This window comes from Mesocricetus auratus, unplaced genomic scaffold (assembly GCF_017639785.1).
Source record: "Mesocricetus auratus isolate SY011 unplaced genomic scaffold, BCM_Maur_2.0 Super-Scaffold_100009, whole genome shotgun sequence".
In the NCBI taxonomy this organism is placed as follows: Eukaryota; Metazoa; Chordata; class Mammalia; order Rodentia; family Cricetidae; genus Mesocricetus; species Mesocricetus auratus.
In genome coordinates this window covers 20,052,479-20,061,323 of record NW_024429193.1, presented here as the reverse complement: position 1 = coordinate 20,061,323, position 8,845 = coordinate 20,052,479, and the positions used below count along the sequence as shown (strand labels likewise).

At 48.5% G+C, this 8,845-nt stretch overlaps 1 long non-coding RNA gene across 1 annotated transcript; it reads right to left on the bottom strand.

Moving 5' to 3' along the window:
• Positions 1–430: 430 nt before the first annotated feature.
• Positions 431–4,367, bottom strand: LOC110343075. Its single transcript, XR_002385277.2, has 3 exons — positions 3,876–4,367; positions 1,710–1,901; positions 431–1,059 (listed from the first exon to the last, which is right to left on the bottom strand). It is a non-coding gene; the product is annotated as an uncharacterized LOC110343075 (long non-coding RNA).
• Positions 4,368–8,845: the final 4,478 nt, after the last annotated feature.

The window sequence follows — 8,845 nt, the reverse complement described above, 5'->3', positions numbered from 1 at the left end:
CTCCAAGAAACTCTTAGAAGGGATCCTGTCCAAGTTTTTGCTTCTTTGGAAAAGCAATTGATCATGGGGGCGCGGGGGGCGGGGCGGAGCTGGTGTTTGCGTGGCAGGAACGGAATCACTTTGCAGTGTGTGGCTCTCCCAGCTCCTGTTTCCGGCTCTCTTGGAGAGGAGCCCTGGGAAGTGGGTGGGCTGAACAATGAGGGTCGGAGCCCGGGGACCTGGCAGGCCTTCCCCAGAAAGCTGTGTCGGTTTACACATCAGTGCTTGCTCCTTCCCTTGGGAAATCTATGCAGACCTCCAAGGAAGGACTGGGAGTCTGTCCATAAACACTGGCCACTGCGGCCAGCACACTGGGGCGGGGGACGGCGACAGTGAGGTCCTGCCATACTCAACAAGTGGAAACCAAGAAACCATCGAGAACAAACAGGGCTGCTTTATGACTTTTAGTGGAAACATGACGGCTTTGGGCACAGGAGGGTGGGGAGGAGAAACTAAACTCCAAAGCCGCCTTAAGTTTTTCCTTGGCATTTGTTTGCTTTGTTTGTTTGAGAGACCGGCTATAAAGGTAGCGTCTTCATGCTGCGGTTTTAGCAGATTCTTGATTTGAGGAATTACTTATGACTTTCCTCTGGAGACTTGCTGCTCCCTTGTAAACATCCTGGGAAAGTCATCTGTCCCCTCCCAGTTAGCCTGAGCTAGACCCCCCTGGTCTTACACCTCCGCTTCAAGGAACGGGCGCTAAAGCAAGCGCACAGAGGAGCAGGTGAACTCATGGGTTTACTCGGTGGGTACGGAGATTCCAGTGCGAACCAGGGCCCAGCAAGACAAGCTGCACCTGTGGCGGTCACCTCCCTGAACCTGCTCGCCGATTAGAACAGAAAAGTTTTAGTGGCGCGCCCTCTAGCGTCGGCCATGGAGAACCACAGCTGGCTGGAGTTGGAGGAGGAGGTTCCTATGCAAGCTCCCTTGCACAGTTGGGAAATGATGCTGATGGCGGGTGCCTAGGGAAGGCCGGGGCATTCCTTCATCCTCTTGAAACCCGGGGCGCATTCTGGGAACCTGGGGAACAGAAATTTTGTTCTCATCAATATCCGCGCACTGATCCTGCCGCTGGTGTTTTATTACCTTGGTGCGGCAGGCTTGTACAAGCCTGGTGGAAGCTGGCCCTGCCTCCTGTGCAGTTTCTAGAAGGCAGTGTGGTCACCAGGTGTTTATCTGCCACTCTGGAGGTACTATGTCTTCCGGGCACGTGTCATCCCGGTGGAAGGTGGCATAAGCTGCAGCCTCTCCCAGGGCTCAGAAACCCCCATCCCCACCCCACCCCCAACTTAAGAGGTTTGTGTGAGGCGAGATCCCAGGTCCTAAGCTGCACCGCAGTTCTTCAACATAAACTATCCAGGACAAAGGAGCAGACTTTGCTGACCTTTCCTCTAAAACCGTGACCGAGGGGTCTGGTGGAGCTAGCTTTGTTTTGAGGATTTCTAACTTTTGTTATTTGGGTTTTTGTTTCTTGGCTTAAGGTCTTAACAGTAACGTCGACAGGCCTGGTACTTCTTGTTCTTTGTCTTAGTCTGCCTTCAAACTTGCAGCAATTCCCTTGTATCAACCTTCCAAGAACTGTGATGACAGCCCTCATGCCATCTGGCTACAACCTTGATTTAGAGAATGTAGAAACCATGCTTACATCCTAGGAGTTTATCATGGCTTACCCTGCATCTTTTAATGTCTCACGCCCTGAGAGTCTAAACAGGAACTCAGACACTGGCCCAAGGAGTGCAGGGAGTCCTCTGGAAGGAAGGCAGATTCAGGTAGTATGTCCATAGTCCTAGGAGCGCCAAACTTGACAGCAGCTACCAGAAACTGGGAGTCACAGGAAACACACGGTTCTAGCCTCTGGAACTCTGAGGGAACAAATGGCCTGTTGAAACCATCTCATTGGTGCGTTTTTTCCCCCTGACGGGGTAAGACAGAGCACATTGCCTATTGCTTGAAGGCTGCAAGCTAGATGCTTTCCCTGGCAGCAGGAGTGCCCGTGTTCTCATCTGTTGAGTGGAGGCAGCTGTGGTGCATGCATGATGTCAGCCTGCTTTATGCTCCTGTAAAGTAAGTCTCGTGCTTTCTGGTTTTGCTAAGATAGGGTCTCAGTATATACCTGGGACTAGCCTTAGGTTTGCTGTGTTGATTTAGGTTGCTTGGAACTCATTCCTCCTGCTATGGCCTCCCAAGTACTAGAATCCTTGCTATGTACCGCTATGCCATCTTTTATGGGGTACTTTAAATAAAGAATGCATTATTATATTTAAGGTTATGGTGGTGCATTTTGTATTTATTTGAAGCAAATTCTCTTAAATGCTACCTGCTGTGATAATTAAAATCACATAAATAAAATGTTAATAAATCATCTGTGCCTTTTGTAGTCCCTCGTGTTGTTACTGACTCTCAATTGCAAGCAGCTGGTGGGGTGAACGACTTATCTGTCCCTTGAGCCAACAGCACACAGCCACACGGTTGCTCTATTCCAGGTTGCACGGTTGGGAAAATATGCTCTATTCCAGGTTGCATGGTTGTGAAAGTATGCTCTATTCCAGGTTGCACGGTTGTGAAAGTATGCTCTATTCCCGGTTGCACAGTTGCGAAAGTATGCTCTATTCCAGGCACTGCCACAGTTCTCAGGTAAAGTTTCAGAGGTGGAAACCAGAGTGGAATCTCCACGGGCTGAGGGTCTAGATGTGGTCATAGCTAACCTGCTATCTTTCCAGGGAAGAATAGACTTCAAGGGTTCAAGAGGGGAGAGGTAAAAGTGGTAAGTCCTGGACTGCGGGGAAGCTTAGTTATCGCGGGCCTATGATTTCCAGACTCCGGGGAGTAAGGTCAGGTGTGGACCATGGAGGGGGTGTGGGGCACGGGGCAAAGGAAAGAGGAAGTGTGGAACCAACGGGCTGGTGGCGGTGATTTCGTTTGCAGTAGTTTTCCATACAACGTGATAGTGAGGGAACAAACTCACTGTGTCACAGGAATATTTTAAAAACAATCCCAAAACAACGGCTAGGGTTGTCCACCACAGCCTGTCGTTACAGGTAAAAATAGCAGTCTCGACACTCATCCCACTCAGTCGTCACCACGCTTACTCAGCACACCTGCAATTAAGTGCGCTCCTGGCTCTGCAGGGCAGGAGGCAAGCTCGCTCTAGTCTTGGCGGGCATGAGGGAAGCCAGCTGCTGTGGCTTGGATGACTGTATCCTTGAACTCTTTCTGTATTCCACAAACACAGCTGACTGGACAAGGGGGAGCTCACCCAGACTCCATGAATGTGGTGTCAGTGAGGAGACCTCAGAAATCTCTGGGGCCTTGGGTAGAAGATCAGGGTTTAGCATGGCGTATGAATAATCTTTGGGAGCTCATTCCACATGGAGGGATGTTCTCTCAGCCTGGACACATGGGGGAGGGCCTAGGTCCTGTCCTGGATGAAATGACAGACTTTAGAGATCCTCCAAGGAGGGCCTCACCCTTCCTGGAGAATGATGTGGGGATTGGGTGGGGGCTGGTGGAGGGACAAGGGAGGAGGGGTGGGAACGGGAGCTGGGATTGACATGTGAAGCATGCCTGCATGTTTCTAATTTAAGTAAAAACATATATTGAGAAAAAAATTTCTGTATTAAAAGTGATTCCAGACTTGAGGGATGGCTCAGTGGCTAAGACCACTTACTGGTCTTGCAGAGGAGTGGGGTTCAATTCCAAGAAGAGTGGGTACAAACCATCCGTAACTATAACTCCAGTTCCGGGGACTGTGACCCCTTCTGACCTCTGCAGACACCAGACACACCAGGCACACAAGATGAAGACACACACAATGCATTTACAGGCAAAATACTCACAAAACAGCAGAGAAAGGTGTCTCTAGTGAAGCATAGTAGGGGGAGGAGCTTCAGGAGACTGGTGCACGCACGAGGACTCCACGTCTTAACTGGGCTGAGTGCCTTTCTGAAGGGGGCTTGGGGGCATTTGTTCCTCCCTTCCAGCGAGTGCAGAGGCCTGGATCTCCGCTAGACACCGAAGCTTCAAAACTTCAGTTGGACTCCACTGCCTCCAGAACTGTAAGCGATTCTCTTCTGCTGTCTGTAAAATGCCTGGCCTACAGCACTCATATTTGTAGTGTGAGTGGACTAAGCCTCTGTTCGCCACCGGCTTCCTTCGGCCGGCTGAAATTTCTGGGACCCAGGAACTGGCAGGGAGGTTGGCACATGTAGCACATGTAGTGGATGCTGGAGCCACAGGCTTCTAAGAAGTGGTTATTGGAGGCTTCAGTTTTATCTTTGTAAAGGTTGAAACCAAGATCCTCAAGTGCCGTTTTCTGGATGTATGGTAGAGTCAGCTGGGAGCAGATCATCCCAGCATTCCTCCCAGGCCTGTCTTTCTGAGCTCCCAGGTGCAGGCAATGCTCTGTCAGGAGCAGGTTCTGGGCACAGGTTCTGACTCAGCAGTTCTTGACTGGGGATGGAGAGTCACAGCTCTAGCAAGCTACATGACGTGCAAAGTTTTATAGGAAAAAGTAATTGAAATGTATTTTTTATTTTTTTTTACATTTTGTGTGTGCATGATGGCAACAACTTGTGGGGAATTGGAATGGGTTCTTTTACCAGGTGGGTCTTGGGGATCACACTTTGTCAGGATGGGTGGCAAATATCTTTACCAACTGAACTATTTTGGTATCTCCAAAATTAACTTAATTTTTTTAATTGTGTGTGTGTGTGTGTGAATGCAGTACCTGTGGAGAGTAGCAGAGGCCAGTTGATCTTCTGGAGCTGTAGTTACAGGTAGCTGTGGGTACTGGGAACTGAACTAAGGGCCTCTGGAAGAGCAACAATACATGCTTTTAATCACTGAATGATTTCTATCCCCTGCCCCAATAATTTTTAAGGCTTTGTAGTTAAAAAGGGGACAGCTGTGAGTGTAGTTCAGTGGTTGGGTGTGTTCATAGGATGTGCAAGGCTCTTGATTCAATTCAAAGCATTGAGAAAAAAATTAAGGAACAACTATTTTAATGTATTTTACTCAAACCATGTTAGCATTGCTGCCAACCTAGTACAATATCAGGGTGCCCATTATACCAGAAGTCAAAATCTATCTGAGATAGGCAGAGTGGTTCCTGAGAATCTCCGAGGGACTGGGGCTTGCCCCCTTAATCCATACCAGAATCTGCTGATGTTCAATTTTTTTTTTTTTGGTTTTTATGAGACAGGGTTTCTCTGTATTGTTTTGGAGGCTATCGGTCCAGCCTGGCCTCGAACTCACAGAGATCCGCCTGCCTCTGCCTTCCGAGTGCTGGGATTAAAGGCATGCGCCACCACCGCCCAGCTGATGTTCAATTTTTAATAAAGCAGTAAAATGTTGGTGTTTAAATTAGATGTAGCTCTTTGTGAGTAATCTCTCAAGTGCTTACCACATGCCATACAGTGTAAATATTATACACGTGGCTAGACTGTAGTCTTTGGGGATAATAAAAGAAAGGGTCTACTTGTTCACTACAGACGTAATCTTGTGTATGAGCTTCCAGTGGTTGAGTGGTTGTCTCAGCAGAAATGGAGACACACACACACACACACACACACACACACACACACACACACTGTCTCTCAGTCTCTCTCTTCCTGTCCTCCTCAGTCTCACACACAGACATGTTCTCTCTCTCTCTCTCTCTCTCTCTCTCTCTATCTCTCTCTCTCTGACACACACACACACACACACACACACACACACATCTCCTCTCAGTGCTCTCCCCAATTACTTGGATGGGGTATGAGGAAATAAGAACATAACCAGAACACTAGGCATGGTGACACATGCCTATAATCCTAGCCCTGAGGAGGTGGAGGCGGGAAGTTCAGGAGTTCAAGGTCATCGTTGGCTATATAGCAACTTCAACGTCAGCTTGGGCTACACGAGACCCTAACTCCTTCATATAAGAAAACGACTCTTCAGAGTATGTTGTGTCTTTTTTAGAAAAGAGTATCTGAGGCTCTGACTTCAAGTCCCAATTAAATTTCTGCTGTTTTCTTGAGTAATTGCTAATGCCAACGCTCAACGTACATCTTTTGAACCTCATGTATGCCAAACATTCTGCTCATTTCTAGGGTATGAGAAGGTCAGGAAGGCATTCAAGTGAGTCAAACAGGGCTTCCTCCTGCTGTGCTGCAAAAAGGGAACCTTCAACATATTAATCTCACTGTCGCCTGTCGTGGCCAGGCCACTTTCTTCTGCTCTCGGGGCCTGCCCTCAAGAGGTGTGGCAGCAGTAATGCCAATTTGATATGGTCTCTGCAAAGGTGAAAAGAGTTCAAATGTTCTTACTCTTTAAATCAGATTAGAGCCTCAGCCTGTCCTGAAGAGCTTTCTCAAGGAAGTCCTCTGAGCTCTGTTACCCTGGCCCCAATATGGGCTTCTGTGATTTTTTTTTTAACTCCATCTTTTCTGTTAGAATGAAGGCCCGGCAGACCTGGCCTGTGTTGCTAACCTCTGTGTCAGTAGCATTCCAGTGCTGTGGATTGGGACCATTCCCAGTAAAACTGACATGAGGCATCCTGATTATTTTGCTGGAAGGCAGTTTTTGAGGGTCAGCAAGCTCTCTGACAGATCCAGTGTCTACTTAGACCAACACTTGGAGCTGCTTGCTAGGAAGTCTCTTCACACAAAGATGTGACAGTTTTCTTGGCAAGTCAGAACTCAGTGACTCCAAAACGGGTAGAAGTTGAACAATGGTCCATGCACACTGGCTGTTGACCATCTCATTTTTTAGGTGGGCATTTTTTTTGAGACAGGGAGTCCTACTATATACCCCAGGAGGGCCTAGAACTTGTGATTCTTTTGCCTCAGCTTCCCATGGGCTGGGGTTATAGACAGGAACTACCACACACAGTTTTCTATGAGAATTTTGAGGATTGCGTGAATGCTGTTGGTTTTTAACAGGCCAGTGTTGTCTTAGGGTTTTCATTGCTGTGAAGAGACACCATGACCATGGTAACTCTTATAAAGGAAAAAGTTTCACTGGGGCTGGTTAACAGTTCAGAGGTTTAGTCTGTTATCGTCATGGTTACTGACTTGCAGGCAGGTGTGGTAATGGAGAGGAGCTGAGAGGTCTAATCTTGATCCACAGGCAACAGGAAGTTGACTGTGTCACTGGGCATGGCTTGAGCATGTATGAGACCTCAAAGCCTGCCTCCACAATAACACACTTCCTCCAGTGAGGCCATACCTCCTAATAGTGCCACTCAGTATGTGGCCATTTTCTTTCAAAGCACCACAAGTGCTTTTCCACTTAGCACAGAAAATGGGTAGACTCACCTTTAGAACTGTAAGTAATCCAGCTTCCCGGTTCCAGTTTCAGGAATTTGATTCCCCAAAGTCTGCAGTTGGCATTATGAGGGAACACTAATGCAGCCCAGAGACAGAGCAAGAAGGCACCCAAGAGCTTGCTGTGTCTATAGAGCTTGCCTGTCCAAGGTTGAACCAAAGCCCTGCCCCCTGGCTAACACCCCTGCAGATCCCCTGCACTGCTCCTCTCTGCCTAGAAAGCCACCTATTGCCATGTCCTCCTCAGGAATGACTACCATCTTCTGCCCTGGAGTTCCACAGCAGCCTTCTCTCGGCTGTGCTCCTGCCAGTCCTGTCTGTGAGAGGCACTAGAGACTGGGAAGCAGTCGGAGCCTGCCCTGCTGCCGGTTCTCAAGTCAGCAAGCCTCAGTGTTGTAGACGGTGAGAGAAGCTTCCTGGGCTAGAACGGATCAGTTCCTCAAGAAATGTGTTTGGCGTTTCTGTAATCCTCCCCCAGCCCCAGGCCCACTGGGAACTGTGACCCAGGTGGGTGTGTATATGCACTAAGCACCTAGAGTCTAGGAAGCCCGGTCCTATGAAAGAGTCTGCAAACAATCTTGTCCCAGTTTTGCCCACAAGAGACTTTGTTATTTGCCTGTATATTAAAAAACAAAACAAGAACAAAAAAACTGTTCTTGGTTCCAGGGAGAGGCTGTATCTCTTACACAAGGCTGCTTGCTATCTAAATGGCCTTGAAAAGAACTTCAAATAAAAGCTTTCTGTCTTTTCACAGAAGTACAGAAACACAAGACACCCAGAAGAATTGTTTCCCTGGATGAGGCACATCCCTCCCTCCCTCCCGCCACCCCATTAGCAATAATTCTGGTTCTGGAACAAAACGCAAATGAAATCTGCCAATCATCTGTTCAAACCCCGTGGTTTTCCCCACAGTATATAAGAAGGCATTAAGACACATCTAAGATCCCACCTGCTTTCCAAGTCTGGTCCTTTGTTTCCACCCCTCCCCCCCCCCCCACCGTGCGGATGCTAAGAGCCCAGAGTCACCTCTAGTCATATGTTACTGTCTGTGCCTCTCTTAGCAGCCAGACTTAATGGTTCCTATCTCCTCCTCCTGCAGTCACCAGCCAGTGGTTCTCCGATGTCAGGTCAGGAAGGTGGCCTTTGGTGGTTTTCTGCCCTTGGGAGTGAAATCTGGGAGTTCTAGGTTCAACGGCTGTGACTATAGGCAGAACAAGATCATTAGCCTTATGGCATCCTCCTCCAAGGGCAGGGTCCCTCTGGTTCTTGAATGCGCCTAACACCTAGGTTCTCTCTAACTTCCTCTCCCTGGTTCTTTTCTCTCTCTCTCTCTGTCTCTCTCCCTCCCTCCCTCCCTCTCTCCCTCCCTCCCTCCTTCCCTCCCTCCCCCTGGTTCTTATGTCAACCCACTTCGTCAATGCTGGCAAGTAGGGAGGGCTGTTGTACTTATGGGGCTCGTGTCAGCGTCTTTAAGTCCATGATTAAAAAAATAAAGCAGT